This window comes from Musca autumnalis, unplaced genomic scaffold (assembly GCF_047663935.1).
Source record: "Musca autumnalis isolate F117 unplaced genomic scaffold, ASM4766393v1 scaffold_3, whole genome shotgun sequence".
NCBI lineage: Eukaryota > Metazoa > Arthropoda > Insecta > Diptera > Muscidae > Musca > Musca autumnalis.
The window spans coordinates 183,137,468-183,165,291 of NW_027411866.1; the positions used below are offsets into that span (position 1 = coordinate 183,137,468).

At 35.5% G+C, this 27,824-nt stretch overlaps 1 protein-coding gene across 2 annotated transcripts in view; it reads left to right on the forward strand.

Moving 5' to 3' along the window:
* Window positions 1-27,824, forward strand: part of LOC141398569 (probable G-protein coupled receptor B0563.6) — a 296,701-nt gene that overhangs the window by 20,301 nt on the left and 248,576 nt on the right. Inside the window, exon 2 of one of the 2 annotated variants that reach the window (XM_073975951.1) lies at window positions 15,340-15,409. The exons of the other annotated variant lie outside the window; for it this stretch is intronic. The gene's annotated coding sequence lies outside the window, so the exon portion shown is untranslated. The remainder of the gene's footprint in view (window positions 1-15,339; window positions 15,410-27,824) is intronic. 2 annotated transcript variants of the gene reach the window in all.

The following is a 27,824-nucleotide window of genomic DNA, read 5'->3' on the forward strand; positions in this document are numbered from 1 at the left end:
ACATTGGTTCCCCCATCCCCCTAACTTCCCTAATCACATTTGCATTCATATCCAAATCCATTGCAAAGATCAATTTGAAGCAACCAAAAATTCAATCCACCCTTCAATTCAATATTAAAGACTTTGTCGCCTTCATCGAATAATAATAATAAACAAATCGAAAAGATCGATCGAATTCATATTCAAACACAGCAGATAGGCCCAGCCACTTGTCGCCTTTTGCTTTCTTTAAAGGCGACAATTACGCCTGCTGATTTAAAGGAAAGGAAAAAGAACCAAACGACATACACACAAACATACAATAAAGCGATCGTGGCTGCTGATGCAATCCAAAGCAAAGGAAACATACGGCATACACACAAACATATGTACATATAAACTCATTACCTCAACAATGGTCACTGCTTCAATCGAAGGGCAACATTCATACAAACATATGGTTAATGGTCTAGCTAGTCTTAAAGCATTCGATGCTTTCCCCTTTCAGCCTCTTACTCATAACAAAGTGTTGCAACATAATGCCTCATAACTACAAAGAATCAAACATACACACGCACCCACATATGCTTTCATATCCCAAGCCATCCCTTCAATCCAATATTCAAGTCTTTGCTAATTCTTTACTTGACTTCTGAAATAAACAAATCGAAAAGATCCAAATGAATTCATTTGGATCTTTTTGATTTATGCACTCAAAGAAATTCTTTTTGAGTACAGTTTCATTCATTTTTATTTAAACCCAGCTGATGATGACTCATTTATTTCACAACATTGGGAAATTAGATCAATGAACTGGCAAACGGACGTACAGGCGTTGATTTTAATCTTGATTGAGCATGCCCACGGACAGACGGACGGACAAACAGGACCACCCACGTTGATTTTAAGCATAATTGAGCATGCTTATGGACAGACGGACGGACAAACGGAATTCCAAAAAGTTCCTACGGTCAGCAGACGGACGGACAAAGAGGACCACCCACGTTGATTTTAAGCATAATTGAGCATGCTTATGGACAGACGGACGGACAAACGGAATTCCAAAAAGTTCCCACGGTCACGTAATGTAAACAAATAACACGTGTTACCATGAGGCAATTCTAGGAATTCCAAGAATTTCCCACACTCAGTGTACCACCCACGTGTTTGTTTGTTTACATAAAGTATCAAATTACATAAAATTCCTGGAATTTTGTCGGCATTTTCCTTTGGTCCAGGACATATATGTATTAACTACTAAAACAATAACTAGTCCGGTCAAAATAGACATTGAAATAGCAAAAATTCCCACAAAGCTGAATTTTGGTAGAGAGCTAGGGTTTGCCATTAGAAGCAACGTCCTAAAAGTCCCCATCGATCCCATGTGCGCAAAAAAAATTATTCGGGGTCAAAGGTCAAAATTTAAGAGTTTTTAGGTTTTCGGATTTATTTTTTGAAAACGGTTGATCTAATCAAAAAGTGACTAAAGTAAATATTGTAGACAGAAAAATTACCTACAAGTTTGACCCTTATAATTTTTTTCTTAGAAGAAACCATTCTTGAGATATAGCTGTTCTAAAAAACACATGATTTTTATGCACTAATAGGGAAATATGCACATATTCAGACGAACCGGCTAAAATAAGCGAAGTAATCGGGTCTGTCCCCCAAAAAAATATATATTTTCTTGAAGAGCGAAATTATAGCTATCTTCTAACAACAAAATCGGAGTGTGTTTAGTAGAGTTATTCAATGTTAGAGTCATTTTTGCAAAAAAAGCCCATTTAACCCACATGCATAATCGAAAGCCCAACGGGAACAACCCCAACGAAAACTCTCCGATTTTTTTTCAAGTTTTGTCCGATGGTAGGGTTTGTTGCGCTGATTACGGAAATGTATAATTTTCAACGGTTGCGGATCCGGTTCGCCGGTTATTAGACCCGAAAGACCAAATTTAAAAACCGGGTTAGACCCGGTTCTACTGAACCGATTACTGCAAAGTGGATATCGTTTGAAAGCTTACGGAAGTATCAACACATAGTGTCGTTACTTTAACCGGTTCGCCTCATAATGTACTTACGCGGCTAATTTTTTATTTGACCTTTAGATCGAGATATCTCCAAAATGGTAAGTCGTTTTTAAGAATCATAAAGACCAATCTTGTAGAAAATTATTGAATCTACAACTTTTACTTTAGCGGGCTTTTGCTAAGTATTACCGTTTTTGAGAAAAATTAAAAAAACTGAATAATGCCTCCAAAAATGACCTTTGACCCCGAATAACTTGTTTTGCACACATGGGATCAATGGGGACATTTAGGACGTTGCTTCTAATGGCCAACCCTAGCTCTCCACCAAAATTCAGCTTTGTGGGGATTTTTGCTATTTCCCCCTTATACGCATGTCTATTTTGACCGGACTATAACAGCTTAAATGTCATGTAAACAAATGTCTATGTTGAAAGGTATTAGCATTTTTGTAGGTGAAGTTTCCAGCGTAAATTTTGAGTCGTCTCCCCAAGTGTCGGTCCCCAAGTGTTACGTTATAAAGAATTTCGACTGTAGTCTACAAAAACAAAATCCACAATCTTTCATATATTAAAAGATTACTATCTGGGAGTGGTTTTTGGAACTTTCTTTTTGTTGTAATAGAGACTACAAGAGCTACCTGCAGTAAAACCATGCACATTTTTAAGGGAGTTGTATGACGGACTAGACCCAAATAGTCCACTTGGAGTTTGAGAGTTACTCTTTCTGATAGTTATCTTGTCCACAACCCATTTTATTTGATAGCCGTAGGATTATTTAGAGCCTTCGGCCCATTATTTTGATAAATATGGACTTATGTACGAAAAAATGTAGCCTTATAAATAAGACAAAAAAGAATACCTTCGGTAATTAAACAAAATTTAAGCAGGTGGTTGTCGAATATACTCCATCATCGAACTTAATTTATGTTTGGAACAAAGTTTGAGCCAATGTATACCCACACACATACATATAATTGATTATCCAACGTTTCAAATTTCGCAGGAGGTTAATCTGCTCGATGTCCTTAAGCAAGGTGGGGTCCCTGACAATATCCAATGCTTTCAATTAGACGAACGCCACCAACACTGTCCTATCACACGGCTTGTTCTGGTTGAGTCCTCGACTAATATGTGTAGAGATGTCGTGTAACGCTGTTGTAGTGCCATGACGCTTATGAAACCAATACTGATGATCAGTAACTAGATAGCTCCAAAAGTCTCTGTTGCAGGCGACAAAGGCGAAATGGATCTGTACGATTCACGTTTGCTGGCATCCATGCCTGGCTGCAGTATAGAGACCACCCTGTACATTTTCCAGACTTCGGTCACAATGTGTGTGGCTAATGCCAGGTTGATTGATACCTTTCATGAGATACTTAACTCCTGGCTCATCCAGCTGTTTTAGCATTATCATGGATTTACCTTCCTGAACTATAGCATTGGGTGGTTTAGGGTTCCTTATGGCATACATGTTGTTATTGTTTTTGTAACAATATTTGATATGTATATGGTAAAACCCAAATTTCCTTTGCAATTCCATTTGAAAAAATTTAAAAAAAATTTTCTACGAGCACATCTAAAATTTTTGGCATATTGGTTAAGGAAAAAATTCTGGTTTCAAATCTGTTTGCGTTCACAAAATTGGACGATGCGCGCAAAAGTTATAGCGGTTTTTATTCTCATATGAAGAAAAAATATTTAAAAATATCTTGGTTGTTGTTATGAGAAAATGTATGCATAAATCGTTAACAGCATTCCATATATATTCGTAGATGTTTAAATATTTATTAAATTTATTATTATTTTCGCGGAAAATCAACGAATAATAAAAACATTTTGAAGTAAATCCAATCAAAAAAATTAAGCCGTGCGTGAACGGATAATACAAGATCACCATGTTATATACCGTGAAATAGAGGCATCCTTGGACATTTATTCCACCAACTAACATTTGATATTGTATGAACACCTCGCCGCAAATATACATTGTTCTAGTTAGATCCAGCAAAATTGGACAATCGTTCAAAAAAGGATCTTATGGAGCCTAAAAACCATCGCGGTGCTTCAAACGACGACGAATCATGGATCTATGCTTAGGAGCCCGAAATAAAACAGGAATCGACCATTTAGATCTTCGAAAGCGAGCCAAATCCAACGAAAGTTGTTCATGTAAGAAGCACTACGAAGCAAATAGTCGCCTCTTTCTTCGGCAAAACTGACCGTGTGGCGACTATACAGCTTGATAAATTTTGTCTCCGGGAAATTCAAAAAACGAACAAGAGAAGACGAATCATTCTGCATCATTACAATGCGAGCTGTCACACATCGATTCAAACCAGTGCATGTTTGACGGGGCAAAACGTGGATGGGTCATCCGCCGCACAATGGTTCTGTGAAGCGTCTACACAACATGAGCTATTTTATTTTTGCTCAGGTATTAAATTTTATGGAATTCCAAATTTAGTGAACTAGAACTTTTTTGGAGCAAGATGGAACAAAGTTCTCTTTTCAGAGAAAAATGCCCATATATACTTTTGTACCCGTCCCGTTCCGTCCGTTTAACACTTTTTTCAATTTATTGAAATTACATGAATAAAAATGTCTGTTTTGAGTATATGAGTTTTTATACGAGTTATATAAGTTTTATGAAAACCCAAGGAGAATTTTTTTAATTCTTGAAAAAGTTTTAATGCTTTTGTAATTTTTTTTTTACAAATTTAAAAAAAAACCGACATTTTTTCGATTTTTTTTTTAGTTTTTTTGGTTATTATACCCTACACCACTATGTGGGGAGGGTATTATAAGTTGGTTTTGGCCAAAAAGTTTGTAACGCATCGAAATAATGGTCGTAGACCCATACTTATATATACCAAAATGAATATCTCGACGAGCTGAGTCGATCTGGCTATGTGTGTCCGTCCGTCCGTCTGTCCGTTTGTCCATCTAAATCTTGTAATCACGCTACAGGTCGCAATTTTGATCGGATCGTCACGAAATTTTGGATATTGATGGGGGTCCCGGAGGGGAAGAAGCCTATTGATTTTGATGATGTTCGGATAAAATTTAGGGGTCGGAAAGGGCAAAAAACTTAGGTGTATAAAAAGACAACGTGTTTTTCTAAAGCGAATATCCCAGCTTCTATATGGGATATACCAAAAGCAAAACTTGACAATGAAAGTAGAAAATATAACCTTTCTGATGATGTAAAGTTGGTGCTCGTAGGTGATCAAACAACGAAGATATCACAATAGTAGCAAATAAAACCCCAATTTTCATTTTTGCGATTTTAATTATATTGACGAATATTACAGCTTTGGTTGGAAACTTTCCAAAAGCAATGCTTGACTATGAAAGTAGAAGATCTCGTCTTTACAATGATGTAAACTAGGTCGGCGTAGGTAACCAAATAACGGAGATATCGCAATAGTCGTTAATACATCCCATTTTCCGATTTTTTTGTAATCACGCTACAGGTCGCAATTTTGATCGGATCGCCACGAAATTTTGGGGGTTAATGGTGGTCCCAAAGAGAGAGAAGCCTATTGATTTCGATGATGGTCGGATAATGTTCAGGGGTCGAAATGGGCAAACACTTATTTGGAGAAAGGTCAACGTTTTATTTCAAAGCCAATATTTCTGTTTCTTTAAGAGGTATATCAAAAGCATAACCTGGCAAGGAAAGTAGATATAACCTTTATAACGATGTAAAGTAGGTTGTCGTAGGTGGTAAAATAGCAGAGATATGGCAATAGCCGATAATGCATCCCATTTTCCGATTTTTTTGTAATCACGCTACAGGTCGCAATTTTGATCGGATCGTCACGAAATTTTGGGGGTTAATGGGGGTCCCACAAACGAAGAAGCCTACTGATTTTAATGATGGTCGGTTAATATTCAGTGGTCGGAATGGGCAAAAACTTATTTGGAGAATCGTCAACGTTTTATTTCAAAGCCAATATCTCTGTTTCTTTAAGAGGTGTATCAAAAGCAAAACCTGGCAAGGAAAGTAGAAAATATCACCTTTACAATGATGTAAAGTAGGTTGTCGTAGCTTCTCAAACAACAGAGATATCGCAATAGTCGGTAATGCATCCCATTTTCCAATTTTTTTGTAATCACGCCACAAGTCGCAATTTTGATCGGATCGTCACGAAGTTTTTGGAATTTTATGCGAGTCCCACAGAGGAAGCCTATTTATTTTGGGGATGGTCGGATAATATTCAGGAGTCGGAATAAGCAAAAAGCTTATGTGGAGAAAAGTCAACGTTTTTTTTTCTTATGCGAATATTTTCGCTTCTAGTAGGAGTATTCCAAAAGGAAAGCTCGCCAATGGAAGAAGAAAAGATGTCCATTGGCGGGATTGACGCAAAGTATGTGGTCAAACAAGGGATACCACAATAGTCGGTAATGCATCCAATTCTTCCATTCTACAGGTCGAAATTTTGATCGGATGGTCACAAAATTTTGGTTGCTTATGGGGGTCCCAGAGGGAAAGAAGCATATTTTTTTGATTAAAAACCAAAATATGTTTGGTGGTAGTCGGATTATGTTCCCTAAAATAAATGTTTACCAGTGAAAAGCTTATGCACAGGGGTAGTGGTGTAGTGGTGTATCACATGGTCGGCCCCGTCCCGACTATAGCCTTTGCTCACTTGTTTTATTATTTATTTGTTGGTGTTTGACCATCTTTAATACATAGGAAGATCTAAAAACAACACAAACACTCATATTTGTATGAAAAATAGAACATTGGTGGCGTTTATTTAATTGGGATAGCTGTTACAATTTTGATTTTTCAAAATAGTCTGGCTTAATCCCTTTTGTTGTTTTAATATTTAAAACAACAAGTTTATTAGTGGAGAAGGTTTGGCATTGTTCGCCAAGGGGTAAGGCAAGGAAGACTAGTTTCGATCCACGCCACTGGATCTCATCAGTTCCCTTTGTTTCTTGTTTGTGGATATTCTCCACCGAAGTTATTTTTCAATAACTTCTTCAACAAGGAACTTTTTATACCCAAACATCAATTATACTTCGAGCTGACGATTGATGTTTGGGTATAAAAAGTTCCTTGTTGAAGAAATTATTGAAAAATAACTTCGGTGGAGAATATCCACAAACAAGAAACAAAGGGAACTGATGAGATCCAGTGGCGTGGATCGAAACTAGTCTTCCTTGCCTTACCCCTTGGCGAACAATGCCAAACCTTCTCCACTAATAAACTTGTTGTTTTAAATATTAAAAGAACAAAAGGGATTAAGCCAGACTATTTTGAAAAATCAAAATTGTATGAAAAATAGTTAAAAAAACTCAAAAGTTTATATTTATCTTGAATTTTTCTGCAACTACCAGACGAATTTGACCGAATTTGACCGAATTTGACCGCTTATAATTCGCCTGAAAACTGATTGTGTTATCTGTCTAGCAAAAAAAGAATTATGAAAATATCTCTATCCGTTCAAATGTTACAGAATTTTAGCCGTTTTCAGTGTTGGTACAGATAGTTATCGTGCAGCCCTTGTATGCACATATGTATGTAGGCCTGCATTGAACATTTTGCTACGACAGGAAAGCTAGTCCCCCACTTCTACTTCTGGTGCGATTCTACCTCAGTATCTTTAAACCATAACAACGTTGAAAGTTGCAGTTGTCATTGAGCTGAGTTTCCTGCAAAGCCGCGATCATGGTGCTTCTCCGACTAATGGAGGCAACTTTTTCTGTAATCACCCAGCAAAAATCCTCATTACAAACCTCCTTTCCCACCCATTATTTTAACAAGGACATGTCGCGCGAAATATCTGGTTATTTTGTAACCACTGAAATAAGTAGTCAGAATCTACTCAGTATCTACTTATTTCAGTGGTTACAATATAACCAGATATTTCGCGCGACATGCCCTTGTTAAAATAATGGGTGGGAAATGAGGTTTGTAATGAGGATTTTTGCTGGGCATACCTCGGAGTCCATTGAAATCAAATTGCAAAAATGGTGAATTTCAGAAGTTGCAACGGCAGCAACATGTGTTAGGTAATGCGTGTGCTGTTGCTATTGGGGTGGACTACGGGGGATACTCGTAATGGCGACGACATACTCTCTGTCGTTGTCCCTCACACAGACCAACAGCTGCGATGCACCCACTCCCGACATATATCGCATAACCAAAATCTGTTTTATTAAAACAGAACTTGCGCTCCTGCATGCATTAAAAAAAAAAATTTAAATATTACTGAATCGACCTAGAAATCGATGTTATTCGGAAACTAATTTAAATATTAACAAACGAGGCTTTCAAAAAGTTTTGTAATTTTCCCATGTATTGGTTATATTTATATTATAAATTATAACAATTTATTTAAGTTATTATAGAATATATGTTAATCATTCATATTGCTCTCAATACATAGGTATGTACACGCAAAAAAAACTGCCTCTCTAACATATGTCCCAAACATATTTTGCAGCAAACATATATATGTTTGCAACAGTCCCAAACATAATATATGTTTGGGTCTGCAAACAAATATATGTTTGGGTGGAAACAAATATATGTTTGGGTGCAAACATACATATATATGTTTGGGTGCAAAGATATTTATGTTTGGGTGCAAAGATATATATGTTTGGGTGCAAAGATATATATGTTTGGGTGCAAACAATTTTATGTTTGGGTGCAAACATTGTATATGTTTGGGTGCAAACATTTTATATGTTTGGGTGCAAAAAAATACAAACCCAAAAGGTGTTTGTTGCACCAGTGGGCGCTTACTGAGAGCAAGGGAGCGTAAAATTCAATGTAAAACACTTTGAAATGTGTGCTCACTTGCTCTGAGTAAGAACTCACTGGCTATCTCTAAAGTATACACACAAATGTTGTGGTTTTTTATTAAAAGGCAAAAGAACAACAAACACAAAGGTACATACACACACTTTAATAAAAGAAAAACTGATTGAAATAATTTGTAAATAGTCACACTTTTAAAAAGGAAAAATATCGTCTGCTCCGTCGGAAAAGGTCGTAAGTCCACTTTTTTTGGAAATCGCGTTTTTGTTACAGGATGATAGTACACGTCAAAACACGTCGTATGATACAAAGAAAATGCTAGTATGTCGCGTTTTTCTATATGTTTTGCCCTTATCGGAAAAGGTCGTAAGTCCACAAAACGTACAAATTTGAGTACGAAAAGGTCGTAAGTCCACAGGAAAATGTATACTTTAAAAGAATACTACAGCTAATGTAGTTCAGATATAATGTTTAACGTCATCCATGGTTGGGGTACAATGTAAAGAACTAGCCTACACCTTTGGATGATAATCGGATGATATTTGGCGGAGCCTTTGGACCAAACTTTTGAACAAAAATGTGATAATTTCTATATTGCAACGAAAATTTACATTTGAAATCTATTTTCCCCTATAAGCGAACTGATTATGAAAGATGGACTTCTGGCCTTTTGATTGATACAAATTGGGATGCTGTATGTGTTCAAATACCTCATATATTGAAAAAATTTTAAAAAACAAGATTTTTACTGTTTTACTGTCGTATATCTTACTTAACTTTATTAACTGGTAATTTGTGGTTTCTCGAGGGACATTTATTCACATAACGAGATTAGTTTGTGTTCTGAATTGAATAATACCTTCTAAGGGACGGGTAAGTGCAATGTTTATATTATTAAATGATTCTAAAATAATAATTGATTGAAGACATAATGGTTTTTGCTAACAAAGAGCAGTATGAATTTGGAATGGAATTGGACGATGGTGTCATGGGTCTAGCTTTCTATGGTTTTCACGGTGATTCTGAAAGCTCTTATGATAAACTTCCTAAGCCCAGGAAGATTCTACATGGTTTGCAGACAAAAACAAAAAACCCCAAACGAAGAATAAATACCAAATTTCAGCCATTTCTGATGAATATTGAGGCCACACCATCAAAATACCGTAAATCGGGAGGTACCGTTCTATGGGGGCTATATGAAGGCGTCAATACCAAACATCTTATGGTGGAGGGTATAAAAATCTTCAGAAATGTTGGTGTCGATATATAATTTTAACATACCGCCAAATAACTGATGACTTGAGGCATGCCGACTGTGTTCACCTTATTAAAATGTATCTTATATACCTGATGAAACTATAGCTATCGATATGTTGCCTTCTAATCTAAACACTTTCTTTCCAATAAGACCAAAGCTTCGTTAGGCATAACATCAGGTATTTCCATTGATTTGTAGCATATTTAAGAAAGTTGGGGTGGTCGGGTCTTATTGCTAAAATATGTAGCAGGATTGGAAAATGTATATAGCGCATTTAAAAAATAGGGCACAGGTGTAACCCGCTCCTCCGAAATTCAACAAAATATATAGCCTACTTCCACCATGGGACATCCCTGTGCATAATCTGAAAATTACATGGAATAAGTACTTATGGTCGGAGATTCAACAACAGTTGCCTCGCAAATTAATTGTCTGACCGATATTTTCATAACTTTAGCAAAAAAGCGTTTTTTTTTAAATATAGGGCGTGCCCCCTACCTATTTTCACTCCGGTTGTTCTTTGTATATTCTCTGAAATTTTCAAAAAAAAATCGGTTCAGCCGTTTTTGAGTCGGAACATACAAAGATTTCATTTCAAAAGTTTTGGTCCATTTAACCCGCTAATAATTTTCTCATCACCATGTTAAATTGCAAGCTTATTATTTGTCTTAAACTCAAATCATTTTTAAAATTTCGCTCCGATCGGAATATTACTGCGATCTACAGGACAGCTACAAAGTTGGGTAAAAAATTGTGTGTTTGGTCCGTTTCACACCTTTCGATCATAACCAACATCTAATGGGGTCACTTCTGGTCGGAACCCGACCTCTCCACAAAATTTCGTGACGATCGGCCAAAAATTGAGGCCTGGAGTTTTATTACAATTGTTAATGGATGGACGGACACACATAGCTAGATCGCTTTATCTCGTCAAGATATGAAAAAATGCCAAGGGGTGGGGGTCTACGACGAATATTTCGCGATGTTACGCGAATATTGGACAAAACAAACTTGTAATACCCTTTCCACATTGTTTTGTAAAGTAAAATATTTTATTTTAAAAACGTCCGTAAATTGTAGGAAAAGGTCGTAAGTCCCTACAAACATACAAAAACTGTACAAGGAAAAGGTCGTAAGTCCAAAGACATCCAATTATCTCCCAAACGCGTCGGAACTTTATCAAACAAAGTACAGGTATTGAAGCGGAATAAATAAACGAAGAATACTGCCTTTACCACCATAATAAAATCTTTAATACAGAAAGCGCTGGAATGTTTTTTCTTCCTCCTGAAAAATTTGTTGAGAGGGACTTAGTTGTGAAATAAAACAAATTGTCCTCATAGTTGAAATCATCAGCGGGGAATCGGCATCTAGAATCAAATGATTATGTAATGTAATAAATAAATATGGATATGCCATATTTCAAATATACATAAGTATGTATGTATTTACCAATATTAAATGCGATTTCTTCCTTGTCCAATAAAATAATTCTATTCAATTATAAAATGTATTGGGCATTTAATTTACTAAAAAGCACAATTTCTTTAAGAAAACACAAAACACTGATTTATTCACTCACTTTAACGTCTTGACTCTACAAAGGTAACTAAAACACTGAAGAAAGAAAAAAATATAATTCATATCATTTCTTCTTTTCTTCTTCGCCTGCGTTGGTTAACAACAACAAAACAAGAAACACACGAGTTTGACGCATACACGCCACCAAAGCCCCCTTCGCTTCTACGTCTTCTATTATACAATACACACAACTCTTTATTATAAAACAAGATTCCACAGCCGCGAGAGCACTGTTATTACTCTCGTTGACGAACATCCTCTCTCCACCCATGAAAAAAATGTTCTAACATAAAAAATATGTTTTACCCAAACATATCAAATTGAGATATGTTACAAAATGTTGCAAACATATATTTGTTTAGACCCAAACATATTATGTTTGGATCCAAACATATATTTGTTTGCAACCGGTCCCAAACATATATTTGTTTGTATCCAAAAATATTTCTAACATAAATTTTTCTGCGTGTATGTGTGTGAATTTAATTAAAAGCCATTAGTGCGATACAGTGATTATAAATACAGTATGTAAATAATCAAATATTTATTATATTCATTACAGTTACAAATTCAAAACATTATTGTGGATAATGGCGCCGCGCAGGATATACACACATTCACATATGTGGATGTGTGCATACTCGTATGAATGAATATTCATAATTACTAATTGTTGGTTCGATACCAAAGTGACACAAAACAATAGTTTCAATAATGAATGGGTGTTTATATTTTAGCTTCAATAAATCAGTTGGTAATTATTTATTATTATATTATTATTTTTTGAATATTAATTAAATTTAAAGCAAAGGATCTTATTATTATGACTGTAAATGCCCTAATGAAAGTCGTGTGGCAAGTGTGATTCGTTTTATTAGCAGAAATCTACAATAAACATAACATTTCAAAACCAACCCCAAACATTTTTGGGGTATGCTATAACAATAAAAATACTTTCATCCCAGACTGTCATTTCTATTTTGTTTTCTCTGAGATTTAAAAATTCCATACATTTTAACACTTCTTCAAAGGCAATAAACAGCAACTGTTTCATTTTCGCTTCGTTTTCTTGCTGCATAAACTGTGAAGTTAAAACGTTTCTCTTTATGTCCCTGTTAATGCTGGTGAAGAACGACTAATCACTTCATAAAAAGGAAATAAAAAAATTTTAAATTATCTTGTATCAAATAAAGACATAATAAAAACAATAACAGAGATTTTAAATAAATATCAGTCGGTCCATGCTTTGGACATAATATCAATTTGGTGCCATGGCACGTGAACGACATTCGAAGAACTTGCCTATGTTTGTTGAAATAAATAAAAGTAGGGCAAAAATTTGAATTTATTAAAAACGGACACAATCTTAAAATAGAAATGAAAAAATAAAGAAAAGCCGTTTTAATTTGAAATAAAATTTAATTTATGTATATTATTTTTCTGGGAGAAGGGGTACTCCTAATAGCCGTATTTTCAAAGTACACATTGGGCCTAAAACAAGTCAAAACAAATCAGTCAGGTTTGCTGATACTGCTGAATACAGCCTATGTACAGAAGAAGAAACAATAATAGAAGAAGTGAACCAAACTTCGTCTTTTCTAATTTCTATGTCATCGTCAGTTAATTTAATACATTTAGCTATCACGTCATAAGGGGTTTAGTTGAAGATGATACACCCCCCACAGACTTGGCCAAATATTTTTGAAAATTTGTGTGAGGGGTGTCTAGTTATCTAGATTCTCTAAAGCGGAGTTTGTCCACTTCTCATCACTTCGCTTAATGTTCCCAAGAGGTTTGGGATTCTTTGAGATCACCTTGCAAATTCTTGCTACTGCGTTTACTCCCCAGATGCAGCATCACTTATGTTTATCCTAGAATTTCTCTTAGCTTTCCTGATATCACTCTTATACTTATTGAAATTATAATGTTGGTGGCGTTTTTATTGGAATAGCTGCTGCAATTTTGTTTTTCAAAATAGTCTGGTCCCATTGCACAGTGGTGGCACTTACGTGGGAAGGTGTGACAAAAATACTTCTAAATGCTATATCGAACTGAAATTGTTATCAATGGGTCATAGTGGCCTAAAAACACTCTACGTAAATTATTGGGGTCCTCGGTCCAAAATTTCGCGTGTTTCCCATGAAACGAATCATCTTGAATTTAAGTATTTTACTGTTACCAAGACATTGTTCAACAAAAGTTGCTGTAATCCGGTACCAGGAGTTATTATTGTATTGTAAGCATCCCCACGAAACACTTTCAGTATTGGTCCATGATATTGGTCAATGATTTATATATCGATTTATTTGGGCAGATGTCAACCAAATATTCTAAGCGACTATATTCTTATAATGATCTCAGACTTCAGAACATTATCTTATAAAGAAATGTCGTATCGGTCCACTTTTGACCACAGCCTCCATATAGGGTTACCATCTTTTTTTTGTACTTTATAATATTTAACCACAATTGTCTGCAGAATTACTTGTAATAATGCATTTTTTTACTCAATGCGAGGAAAAATCTCCACTTTTTAGCGTGGTCCAACATTAGGGTGTCCCAAAAATAAAATAAATTATTTGTTAATCACTTTAACCCCAAATCTTTTTTTGCGAGTTTTCATTACAGGTCTAAGTTACCATGACCATAGAAATCGCTAATAGCACAAAAAACGTTATATTGAAGCCAAATTTAAGAAAGGATAATAAAATTACTTAAAAGTATTCCAAAAAATATAAATTCAGCAACTATAAAAGGGTGTTAAACTTTTGGTCATAACTGCCAAAACCACAAATTTCCGCAAAAAGTCTATACAGTTTTGAAATCAACAGGCGCTAGGCTACAATTTGGCACTAGTGGCCATTTGTTCGAATTTGTTGAAAGTGACTAAAAGTTTAAGGAAATCCATACATCTATATTAAATTATTTCATTTTTACCAATATTATAACCAAAATATTTGGCAACCCTTGCAATTTAGAGGAATTTTCATAACTAGAAGAATGAAGCTTAGGCAATTTACTAAATGAGTCGTCTTAGGTTAAGGCGTTAAAAATAGTCCTTTGTTTCATAAATTCGCTTAGAATATAAGTATTTTTTCTCATTTTTAAATACATATCGTCTGCTCCGTCGGAAAAGGTCGTAAGTCCAATTTTTTTGGAAATCGCGTTTTTGTTACAGGATTATAGTACAAGTCAAAACACGTCGTATGATACAAAGAAAATGGTGATATGTGGCGTTTTTCTATATGTTTTGCCCTTGTCGGAAAAGGTCGTAAGTCCACAAAACGTACAAATTTGAGTACGAAAAAGTCGTAAGTCCACAGGGAAATGTATACTTTAAAAGAATACTACAGCTGATGTAGTTCAGATATAATGTTTAAGGTCATCCATGGTTGGGGTACAATGTAAAGAACTAGCCTACACCTTTGGATGATAATCGGATGATATTTGGCGGAGCCTGTGGATCAAACATTTGAACAAAAATGTGATAATTTTTATATTGCAACGAAAATTTACATTTGAAATCTTTTTTCCCCTATAGGGAACTGATTATGAAAGATGGACTTCTGGCCTTTTCATTGATACAAATTGGGAAGCTGTATGTGTTCAAATACCTTATATATTGAAAAATTAAAAAAAAAATCAAAATTTTTACTGTTTTTACTGTCGTATATCTTACTTAACTTTATTAAATGGTAATTTGTGGTTTCTCTAGGGACATTTATTCACATAACGAGATAAGTTTGTATTCTGAATTCAATAAAGTAATACCTTCTAACGGACGGGTAAGTGCAATGTTTATATTATTAAATGATTCTAAAATAATAATTGTTTGAAATGATATTAAACTAAGAAGGCATCATGATTTTGCTAACAAAGAGCAGTATGAATTTGGAATGGAATTAGACGATGGTGTCATGGGTCTAGTTCCCTATGGTTTTAAGGATGATTCCGAAAGCTCTGATGACGTCAATACCAAACATCCTAGAAGTAATAGAAACTTCTATACCAAATCACGAAGATCTATCTTAAAAATTGCGAGCTGTATCTTAATTTCAAAAGACGGACAGACGGTCATTAGAATTTTACTCTGGTCGGGTCTTATTGCTTAAATATGTACCCAGGATTGGTGAAACGGAATCGTTCGTAAGTTTTATATATAGCGCATTTAAAAAATAGGGCACAGGTGTAACCCGCTCCTCCGAAATTCAACAAAATACATATATAGCCTACTTAAACCAAGGGACATCCCAGTGCATAATTTGAAAATTACATGGAATAAGTACTTAGGGTTGGAGATTCAACAACCTTTGCCTCGCAAATTAATTTTCTAACCGAAACTTTCATAACTTTTACAAAAAAAGCGTTTTTTGAAAAATAGGGCCTGCCCCCGCCCCCTCCGAAAATCAAAAAATATAAAGCCTATTTTCACCTCGGTTGTTTCTTGTATATTCTCAGAAATTTTCAAAGAAATTGGTTCAGCCGTTTTTGAGTCTATGCGGAACATACAAACATACACACATTGTCTTTTATATATAAGATTTCACACAAAAGTTTTGGTCCATTAAACCCGCTAATAATTTGTTTTAAACTCAAATCATTCTTAAAATTTCGCTCCGATCGGAATATTACTGCGATCTACAGGACAGGTACAAAGTCGGGTAAAAATTGTGGGTTTGGTCCATTTCACACCTTTCGATCATAACCAACATCTAATGGGGTCACTTCTGGTCGGAACCCGACCACTCCTCAAAATTTCGTGGCGATCGGTCCAAAATTGAGGCTTGTAGTTTTATTACAATTGTTAATGGATGGACGGACACACATAGCTAGATCGCTTTATCTCGTCAAGATATGAACAAATGGCAAGGGAAGGGGGTCAACGACTAATACTTCACGATGTTACACGAATATTGTGCAAAACAAACTTATAATAGCCTTTCCACATTGTTTTGTAAAGTATAAATATTTTATTTTAAAAACGTCCGTAAATTGTAGGAAAAGGTCGTAAGTCCCTACAAAAATACAAAACTGTACAAGGAAAAGGTCGTAAGTCCAAAGACATCCAATTACCTCTCAAACGCGACGGAATTTTATCAAACAAAGTACAGGTATTGAAGCGGAATAAATAAACGAAAAATACTGTATTTACCACCATAATAAAATCTTTAATAAAGAAAGCGCTGGAATGTTTTTTCTTCCTCCTGAAAAATGTATTGAAAGGGACTTACGACCTTTTCCGACGGAGCAGACGATATTCTTCTTCAAAATTAGTAATGTTCATGAGGCGTTTTCTCCTTAAGAACCGCGAAAAATGGAAAAAATAAGTTGAGTTTCGAAAAATTTGGAATGTTTTGAAGCTATTTGCATTTTTCAATTTTTGAAACGACGACATGAATTTTTTGATTTTTGTCGTTGGGCGCATCCACTGTGCGTTGTAGTAACTCATTTTTAGTAATTCATTCTTAACACAGTTGCAGTTGACCAATAGAACTAAAACTTAGCATACATTTTAGATGTGGATGAAAATGCATGAATATAAAAAAATTAAAATGGACCAATTTTTCCCTATAGCCCCAAACAGGGGTACCGCCGATTTGCTGCACCAAACACGCTGTATACGTTCGATTTTTATGAAATTTGGAATGTGTGACTGAATTTGGTCTAGAAATAAATGTGCAAAATTATATCGAAATCGGTTTAGATTTGGATATAGCTCCCATATATTTTCCGCCGATTTCACATTTTTGCTGCACTAAAAATGCTACATATGTATGTTTGTTTCTGATGAAATATGGAATGTGTGACTGAATTCTGCCAAAAAAATAAATGTGCCAAATTATATAGAAATCGGTTCAGATTTGGATATATCTCCTATATATATTTTTGGCCGATTTCGCGTATTTGCTGCATCAAACACGCTATATAGTACATATATGTCTAATTTCGATAAAATTTGGAATTCCGTCTAGAAATAAATGTGCCAAATTATATCGAAATCGGTTCAGATTTGGATGTAGCTCCCATATATATTTTCTGCCGATTTCACGGTTTCCGATGAAATATGGAATGTGTGACTTAATTCGGTGTAGAAATAAATGTGCCAAATTATATATGTTCGGCATATTTCACGTATTTTCAGCACCGAACACGCTATATATATCTGATTTCGATGAAATTTGGGATGTGTTACGGATTTTGGACTAGTAATAACTGTACCATATTATATCGAAATCAGTTCAGATTTATATATAACTCCCATATATGTATATTTTAAATATCCACGGCCCCGCAAGACTTTTATCCTTTCATTACTAGTTTTTTTAGGCTGTTACTTGGCATTTTGAGTTCCAATAGTAAGAAACTTCCCAACCACAAAAACTCGAGACATAGGTCCAGGTTTTGGTACAGCCGATAGCGGAATTTCGGAGCAGGTTGTTCAGAATTTCGGAGGAGGTTGTTCGGAATTTCGAATGAGGTTGTTCCGAAGTACGGGAGTGGTTGTTGTGAAATTCGTAGGAGTGTTTTCGAGGTTATTCAGAGGTTTAGAGGAGGTTGTTCGTAATAGTAAAATATATTTACTTTTTATTTTTAAAGTAAGCCCAGCTTAACCACAGATTTGTTGTTTTCAAATTTTAAAAACAACAAGTTTTTAAAGTGGGTGTAGTTAAAATTGATTTACTTTAGGGAAGGGCAGAGAATAATAACTATTCTGATAGTTTGCCGAAAATAACATCAAAAAAATCGTCCACGTATGTGTCTATTTTGGATTCACTTTGGCAGTTTTGTTGTGATGTGTGTATACTTTTTATACCCTCAGCATTTATGCTAACGAGGCTATATACACTTTCATACGGGCAAAATGTGCCTCATCGAAATAACGGTTTTAGACCCCAAGTATGGCTGTAGCGCATGATAACTCTCGAACGGATCAACCGATTCGGTCCAAAATTTGGCTTTCTTAATATTTTGCCCAAACTTAGTTTAAGTTCGAAGACGGGTTATATCTTTCCACTCCTTCCGGTACCTCCCCCACAAAAGTTCGAAAATGTTCGGACAATTTGTGCGCACGATAACTCTTGAAGGGAGTAACCGATTTGGTCCATACTTTGCACATAGTGAAATTTCTAGCAGGCTTAGATGAGTTTTCAATATGGGCTCAATCGGTCCACTCCTTCTTGTACCTCCCACACAAAATTTAGGAAAAGTTCAGTTTAGGACCAGGTCTCAATTCACTTTGATTTTTGTTGTAGCAACTTATATTCACTGCCCCCCATACGACGGTGAAAGTTTTATCAGGGGCAATACCATACTTCCTGAGAAAATAGCCTGAAAAGTGCAAAAAAACCCTATGATAAAGTGTATTGTGGTTGGAGCGCAAGATAACTATCGAACAGATCTGCCGATTCGATCCTAAATGTGGTCTTCGTAATAATTTGTGCAAATTTTGTTTAAGTTCGAAGATGATCCATATCGGTTCACTCCACTCTACCAGATATAGATCAGGTTCGAATATGGGCTATATTTGTCCACAACTACGGGTACCTCCCACACAAAATTTTGGATAAATTCACTTTAAGACCTGCTCTCGAATCATTTTGATTTTTGTTGAAGCAACTTGCACTCGCTGCCTCACTTATGATGGTAAAAGTTTTTTCAGGGGCAAGTCCATACTTCTTGAGCAAACAGCCCGAAGGGTGCAAACCCCCTTATGGCACCCTATGTAGTGGCTTGCCTCAAAATGGTCAATGTAGATCCATTCCTTTTAGTATCTCCTCCGCAAAACTTTTGATCTTTAATCCTAATCAGTATTTTTGTCGGTTCAAACGCCCAACATTTTTAAAATCCCCTAAATACATACGTTTTTTGGGAAATTGTTTCAATATACACAGGCTGAGGGTATATCTCTGTCGGCAAAGCCGACTGATACTTTTTTACTTGTTATACCCTATACCACAATGTGGAAAAGGGTATTATAAGTTTGTTTTGGTAAAAATTCATGTAACACCGCGAAATATTCGTCGGAGACCCCCAATGTGGTATACCATTCTTCATATCTCGACGAGATAAAGCGATTTTGAGATGTGTGTCCGTCCGTCAGTCCGTCCGTCTGTCCATTATAAATTGTAAACACGCTCCAGGCCGCAATTATGGACCGATCGTCACGAAATTTTGTATGGAGGTCGGGTTCAGATCAGAATAGATCCCTATTCTTATTGGTGATGATCGTGAAATATTTAGCGGGTGAAATGTACCAAAAACATAATATTTATCTAATTTTGTAGCGGCTCTGTAGGTCTCAATAATAGTCCGATCAACGCGTAATTTTAAATAAGGTAAGAGTATATCACAAAGGAGAAGCTTGCAATTTGAGATGGCGATCGGATAATATTTAGAGGGTTAAATGGACCAAAACTTTTGTGTGAAAATTGTGACAAATTTTAATATACAGCCTTTATCTTAATTCCCGGAAGTGATATTCCGCACAAGTGGGATATACTTGAAAGTGGAACGCTTGACCTTTCAATTGATGTCAATTATGTTGGTGTGCATGATTAGATAACAGAGTTACAGCCTAATATATTCCGTTATTTGTTTGTAGTGTAATAATAAACTCGCTATAAGTAGCAATTATACATCAATAGTCACGAAATTTTGCACCGGGTAAGAGTATAGGTCGAAAAAGATGCCTACAATTTTGAATGATGATCTGATATTCTTTAGCGGGTGAAATGGACCATTACTTTTGTATGAAAAATATAAACATTTTATTTGTGGTCGATATTTTAATTCCTTGAGGACATATATATTTCGCAAAGTAGCGTACATATGGAAAAAAACTACTGACCTTTCCTCTGATGTAAATTGCAATTAAGTGTTTGCTAGATAACGGGCCTACTGCCTAATATATAATGGGTTCTGTGTAGAGAACCACATTTTTATACCATGCTACATATTGTCTCTCCAAAAGTTTATGTAACACCACGAAATATTCGTCCTAGACCCCTTATTTGGTATGCCAAAATTCATATCTCGACGAGATAAAGCGATTTAGTGATGTGTGTCCATCCATTCAAAATTGTAAACAAACTTTTAAGGCCGCATATGGACCGATTGTAACAAATTTTTTAAGGAGATTGGGTTCGGGCCAGAATAGAAATGATTAGTTTTTGGTGATGATCCTGAAATGTTCACGGGATGAAATGGACCAAAAACAAAATTTTAACCAATTTTGTAGCGGCTCTGTAGGTCAAAATAATTACACGCAAAATTTAAACAAAGTTTGAGTTTATGATGAAGAAGAAGCGTACAAACCAACGTGAATATCAGATAATACTTAGCGGGTTAATGGACTGAAACTTTTATGTGAAATTGGTAAAAATTTCAATAACGTAGCGGTTAAACAACGGAAGTAGTAGTACTACATAAGTGGGTTTCATTACATTTTAATTTGTGTGAACTAAATGTTCCTTTCCTGCTACAAAAATGTCTTTGTCATGCTAGATAACTTTTTGGTTTTGGTCATAAGTATTATACATTACATCTCTGGTATTTGATAATTAAAATTTCACAATCATTGAAAAGAAGTTCCATGGAGAGCGATCGTCCAGGGATAGTGGTATAGGGTATCCCGTCGGCTCCGTCCGACTATAGACTTTTCTTACTTGTTTTTTAATGATATTTTATTTTTAATTTTTTATTTTTTAGTAAATAGATTTTACTATTCCGAACAACCTCCTCCAAACCTCACAGTCCATTAACAGACTGCAATTGCACAATATCTGGTCCATTAGTTTGCACACCACTGGCTTAGTGGGTCGCGTATTTCATTCGGTATGTAAACCAAGACTAGTACCAGAGTCCTTCCCAAGCCTACTTCCAGCCTCACCACAATAGTATCACCGTCACTGTAATTGTAAAGCTGAATTAAATTAAGATTTATCTGAGCTGCAATACATGTTCTTACCCCATTGGACATATGGAATAGGTAGTACTTAGCGGAATCTGTTTAGCTTCAGTAAGATATTCCGAAAGCTAATTTGTACCTCGGTTTTACTCTGTAATTATTTGCGCCATGTTCTGACGAAGGATAAACCCGATGTAGCTTTACAGGTTAAAGAATTTACTCAAGCTTAATAGAACTTAATGGTGCCTTCGTGTAATTATCCCAGAAATCTGCATTAACCCACTTAGCGCCGAGAATTTCTTATGCGAGAAAACTTAAAATTGTGTATAAAAATTATATTTTTGAGACTTTTTAAACATTTTTTAAAAACATGTATCGGTAAATTTGTGTTGCCGAAACACTATAGAAAAATACAATAAAAAGCATTGATTAGTTGGAAAATACTCGAGTGAGAAGGAGGATGTGTCCGATAGTTGTTTAGCAGAAGAAAAATAAATGTAATTATCTTTTAACATTTATATTTTGTGTTTATATTTTTATATCAAAAACTTTGTTATTTGTTTTTTAAAAAAAGGAAAAATCCCTGATGATGACTTTCAGTGAAAGTCGAAATATTGGAAAATAAAAATTATGTAAAAAACAAAACCCATTGTTTTTTAATTATTCTGACCTAAAGCCAAATAAAAAATACATGTTTAAAACAGTCCAAAGGTCAACTATAAAAATAACAATATTTTTAAAAAAATAACTTTTTTCTCTAAAACGTATAGTTAACTTGCAATCGGGCCTTCTTTTAAAAGTGCTAACAACTTTGGGGGGTAATATAGGTGTATTCTTATATGCCAATCCCTTAGTTTTTGATTGAGAAAATACTCTTACTACACCATGCAACACTAAAAATGCAAACAACTTCTAGTATGAATTTTTTGAAAGTACATATTTAGACTACAAAAACCCTAGTAGAATTTTGTCCTGTCAGATCCAGTTCGGATTTTATGGCCTCATCTAAACCGGGCTAAATCTACACTTTTTGGATTTATCAGGTCTTTATCTCAGAAACGAATAGGAATTTGGCCTTGTAGCCCTAAACTAGTAGAACTTGTCTTTTGAATAAACCACATAAGAAAAACTCCATCTAGGGCATCAAAATCTATAAAATATAGAAAATTTTACATAATTCCTGAAATTCTGGTCAGTAAAAAAATCTTCCAAATAATGTTCTCAACAATTCTTTAGAATATTCTGAAACTCTAAAATGCTTACTTCATGTTGTTTCAGCGGTATTTTGCATCATATCTTTTACAGCACGTATTTCAAACACAGTTCACACCAACAGTTTATTCTCGCATTTCGGATTTCAGTACCTTAGTGACATTTTTATTAAATCGTCGCTGAAAAATGTACTGAAAACAACGGGATAGAGGCATTTTACAACAATGATATGTTCTGAAGAGTTGTGTATAATATTCCAGGGAATATTTTTCCAAAAGAATATATTCAGAAAAAATTAACGGTTTTGGAGATACGGTGCGAAATGTATAAAAATTTTGTCATTTTTACATATATTTTGAAATTTGAGGCAATAAGTGTAGTTTTTCGAGTTCATTATTTCTCCAAATATTTTTTTTATCTTGTCTTTATCTACAAATTTGTTTCGGGGGTTAGAAGAAGATTCGCATTGGTTTCAGAGATATAGCCCCAAAATTTTTTAAAAACTCAATATTTAACCATGTTTAGATAGGGCCATAAAATCCGAGCTGGATCTGACACAACAAAACGCAACTAGGGTTTCTTGTCGTTTGGATCTGTACTTTCAAAATCCCCAGTTCGAATTGTTTGCACAAGATCACCTTAAAAATGTTGCACAGTGCATTATCCCTAACAAATCCTGACTTTATATGATTTAACATTTATGATAAAATTTTTATCGCATATTTAAATTTTTCATCAAAAGTCGAAAATTACAAAAAGTCGATTTTTTGAATAGCTTGGGTTTTAGGTCAATTGCGTGGAAATGCATAGGTCATATGAAGCTTTATAGGGCTTAAATGACAGATAACAGACAATTCTATAACAAAATATAAAAAACCCACACAAAATTAAAAGAAAAACAAGTAAAAAAGCATTAAGTTCGGCCGGGCCGAACTTTTCATACCCTCCACCATAAAATATTCTGAACTAAAATGGAATAATTACTTTTCATTCCTGTCCCCAACTTTAAGTGGGTCAGATAATGTTTATGTACATTTATGCTTCATTCGGGAGGCCCTTTTTTATGGTGCCTATATCTAACTATGTATGTCGACAATTTTTGGTGGGCTAGAAATTGGGAGGTACTGTTATATAGAAGTTATAATAAAACATGGACCTATGTTGACAGTTTTTGATGGGAGCCTTTAATGTCAAAAAACTCCTAATTCGGTTAAAAAATTTAGCTAGAATCTTCAAAATATCGAAAATCGGTACATAACGTGGAAACTTCAAATGGCATTAACAGCTAGTTCGGAGGTATCTGGGCTATACGAAAATATGAACTTAAATGAACCGTTATATGGGGGCTATACCAAAACGTGGACCTATGTCCACAAGTTTTGTCATATAAGTTTATTGACATTTAAGAACTTTAAATGTCAAATTATAGCTACATCGGTCTGAAAATGTAGCTACAAACGTCAAAACACCGCAAATCGGGGGTACCGTTATATGGGGGCTATACCAAAACGTGGACCTATGTCCACAAGTTTGGTTATATAAGTTTATTGACACCTAAGAACCCTAAGTGTCAAAATATAGCTAAATCGGTCTGAAAATGTAGCTAAAACTGTCAAAATACCGTAAATCGGGGGTACCGTTATATGGGGGCTATACCGAAACGTGGACCTATGTCCACAACTTTTGTTATATAAGTTTATTGACATTTAAGAACCCTAAATGTCAAATTATATCTACATCGGTCTGAAAATGTAGCTACAAACGTCAAAACACCGCAAATCGGGGGTACACGCAGAGAAAAAAATATGTTTGATCCAACAATTTTCCAAGAGCAAAATATGTATTGTTAACATATTGTTGGATTCCTCATGAAGTATTGTAAATCCAAAAATAGTTTGTGTCAACTGAACAATATTTCTCTCTTTTCTTCTAAAATTTGTTTCTCTTCTCTCGCTATTCGATGCCGTGTTGAAAAAACAATTTTGGTGAGTTGTGGTGTGTTTGTATGACATGCTGCCTTTACCTTTGTTTTTGTGTGTATGTACTTGTGAGACTCTTGTTTTTTATTTGTTTCTGTTTTGTTTCATTCTTCTTTCCTTTTCATGTTTGTTATGGTGTTTAATTATTCCTTATGTTGTGGTGGGTTCTTGTGGCTTTTTGTTTGTCTTTGTTGTCAGCCAATGCAGCAAACCATGTATTGTGTTCATCAATGATTGCAATATTATACGCGACATTTATATCCAAGTTATGCGAAAAGTGTATATGAGAAGTATATGCACTCAAATCAAAAATTTCTGGGCTGGTTTTCTGTATTGACAATACTTTTTGTAAACAAAATTAGATTATGATAGTTCCTACAATCGGTATTGTTAACGATTTTAACAATATTGCGGAAATTCGAAAGTTGTTTTTGTTTTCTATGTTTGGAACAAAAGATGGTATTTTTGGATTTGGATTACAATGTTTGAACAAAACAAATACATTTTTGGATCCAAAACATATATTTTTGTTCCAACAAAAGCGAAAAATATTTTTTCTCTGCGTGTACCGTTATATGGGGGCTATACCAAAACGTGGACCGATATATCCCATCTTCGAACTTGATCTTCCGACTGCTAAAAAAATGGTATTCCCCAATTTTCAGCGAAATCGGTCAACAAATGCGACCTGTATGTTGCGAACGGACGGACGGACGGACGGACATGCATAAATCGACTCAGAAAGTGATTCTATGTATATCCCTAGAAGGAACTATGGGTCTATCTCGCTTCCTTTTGTATGTTACATACAAATGCACTAACACATAATACCCCTTACCACTTAGTGGTGTAGGGTGGCGTTTAAACGAACAGTGGCTTTATCTGGGTTAAATGAACACTGTAACCCATATTACTCAACCCACCATGGAGGAGGATATTAAAGCTAAAGCCATGCAGTGCAGCTTAAGTTTTTGATTTGACCGAAGTGCCCATGTTAAAACTTAGTGGATGACCAAATTCAGAAGCATTAAACTTCCTGCCGAAGAAATCAGATTTGCTCGATATCGTCCCAAAGTATACACTTCCCTTGGGACACAGAGTGCCCCGTTTCTACTTTTCCAAGATCGTATCAGAGCTGAGGGTTGAGGCCGTTGCTCGGTATGGGCTGCAGAAGTTGGAGTGGTATTTTATACCTGTCTCGGTGCCTCACATGGGTGGACTCTGGGATGCAGATGTAAAAAGTTTGTAAAACTCATGCCTGATCACTGGGTAAATTAAAAATGTAGTTGGAAGTTTGCGACTGCTCCAGCAAAAGTCGACGCTTGTCTCAATTCGCACACCTTTCAAAGAGAACTACGTAACCACTAAATGACAGAAGAGAAAAGACAACCTTCAAGTCAATGACTTAGTAATAGTACATACTGACTCACTAGCTCTAAATGTTAATGAGAGTTTTGAAGTTGTACTATGTACATACAGTCCAGCCACCTCATGATTTTCCCTTTAGGAAGTCTTTGGACTCATTACTGATGAGCTACCATGATGATTTTAAATATCACGTGAACAAAACTCTGCATTCTTTATGTCATTTCATTCCCTGCAGCTCGATCATGCATTGATGACGTGCTTAGTTTGCGCTAGAGTTGGGCAATCTCGTTCAATTGAACGATCCGGATCACTATCTCGTTCAATGGACACCGGTATTTTCTTTGACAAAACTGCGTATACTTAATTTCACACGTTGGTTTTTATGATGTTACTCATTCGTTTTTGATCGAGGATAGTGAACCGGATCGTTCAATTGACCGAGATTGTCCAACTCTAGTTTGCGCTACTGTAGCAACTGCCTTGGCATGGGTCGCCATAGGCCTTTGTGATCGTCGAGCACGCGGTGCCACGTATGTAACAAAGGTCATATAATCTGATTCACCCTTTGATAACGAATAGCTCCTATTGGATGAAGAACACGACGCAAGCTCTCTTACAATTTTAATCAAATGTAAAGGTTAGGATGTTACTAGACCCCTAGCCGAAGATAGTTATGTTTACGTTGATTATAAGCCGGAATTGCGGTCTTACCAGAAAGTAGTATTGACAAGTAATCTTTAGGGTATTACTGGAATCCTCATCCGAAGGCAATTGTACTCGCCGCTGCTAGATAATACCTGTGCCTATCTGTTGTTAAACCAACCATGGCCTTCGAATACCATTTTCGGCTGTGCCATAAAGCGCATAATAGGGATATTGTTCTTTAAACCTACTCCTCTTACTTGAAGACTTCAAGCGTTTAACAGGCTGGTTCCTGTAAAACCATATTATTGAGGTTATAATAAAATGTGTCAATTGAAATTCATCGAAATATTCGCCAGAGTATATATCTGCCCGTCCTTCTGTCGGTATCCGCAGATGGAGATTTACAAGTTTCTGTAGAAGTTTCTAATTGAATTGAATTTGGGATATATCGGTCCTGAAGTTGTGGACTCAATATCCCAGCGAAATGCCTGAAATTTGGCATTAAATCTTCGTTGAGGATATACATCTTCCCACCTGAAATTTGTCGGTATAGGTCCACGTTTTATACAGCACCTACAGAATACTACCTCCTGATTTGCGGAATTTTGAAGCGTGTGGTCTCAGTATCTAACCAAACCTTCCAACCTGTAATTTGTCGGTATAGGTCCACATAGAACGGTTCCTCCCGATTTTTGGTATTTTTAAGGTCTTAGCCTCAATATACTACCGAAATGGCTGAAATTTCGCATTAAGTCTTCGTTGAGATTATAAAAATGTCCAACTGAAATTTGTCGATATACATAGGTATACGTCTTCCCGATTTTCGGTATGTTTAAGGTTGTAACCGCAATATTCCGCCGAAATGGCTGAAATTTCGTATTTAGTCTTCGTTTTGGGTATACAATTTTTCAACAAAAATGTGTCGGTATAGGTCCACGTTTTCATATAGCCTCCCTAGAAGGGTACCTCCCGATTTTCAATATTTTGAAGGTTGTGGCCTCAATATCCCACCGAAATGGCAGAAATTTGTTATTTAGTCTTGGTGCTGGATATAAAACTTTCCGCCAGAAATTTGTCCGTATAGTTTCA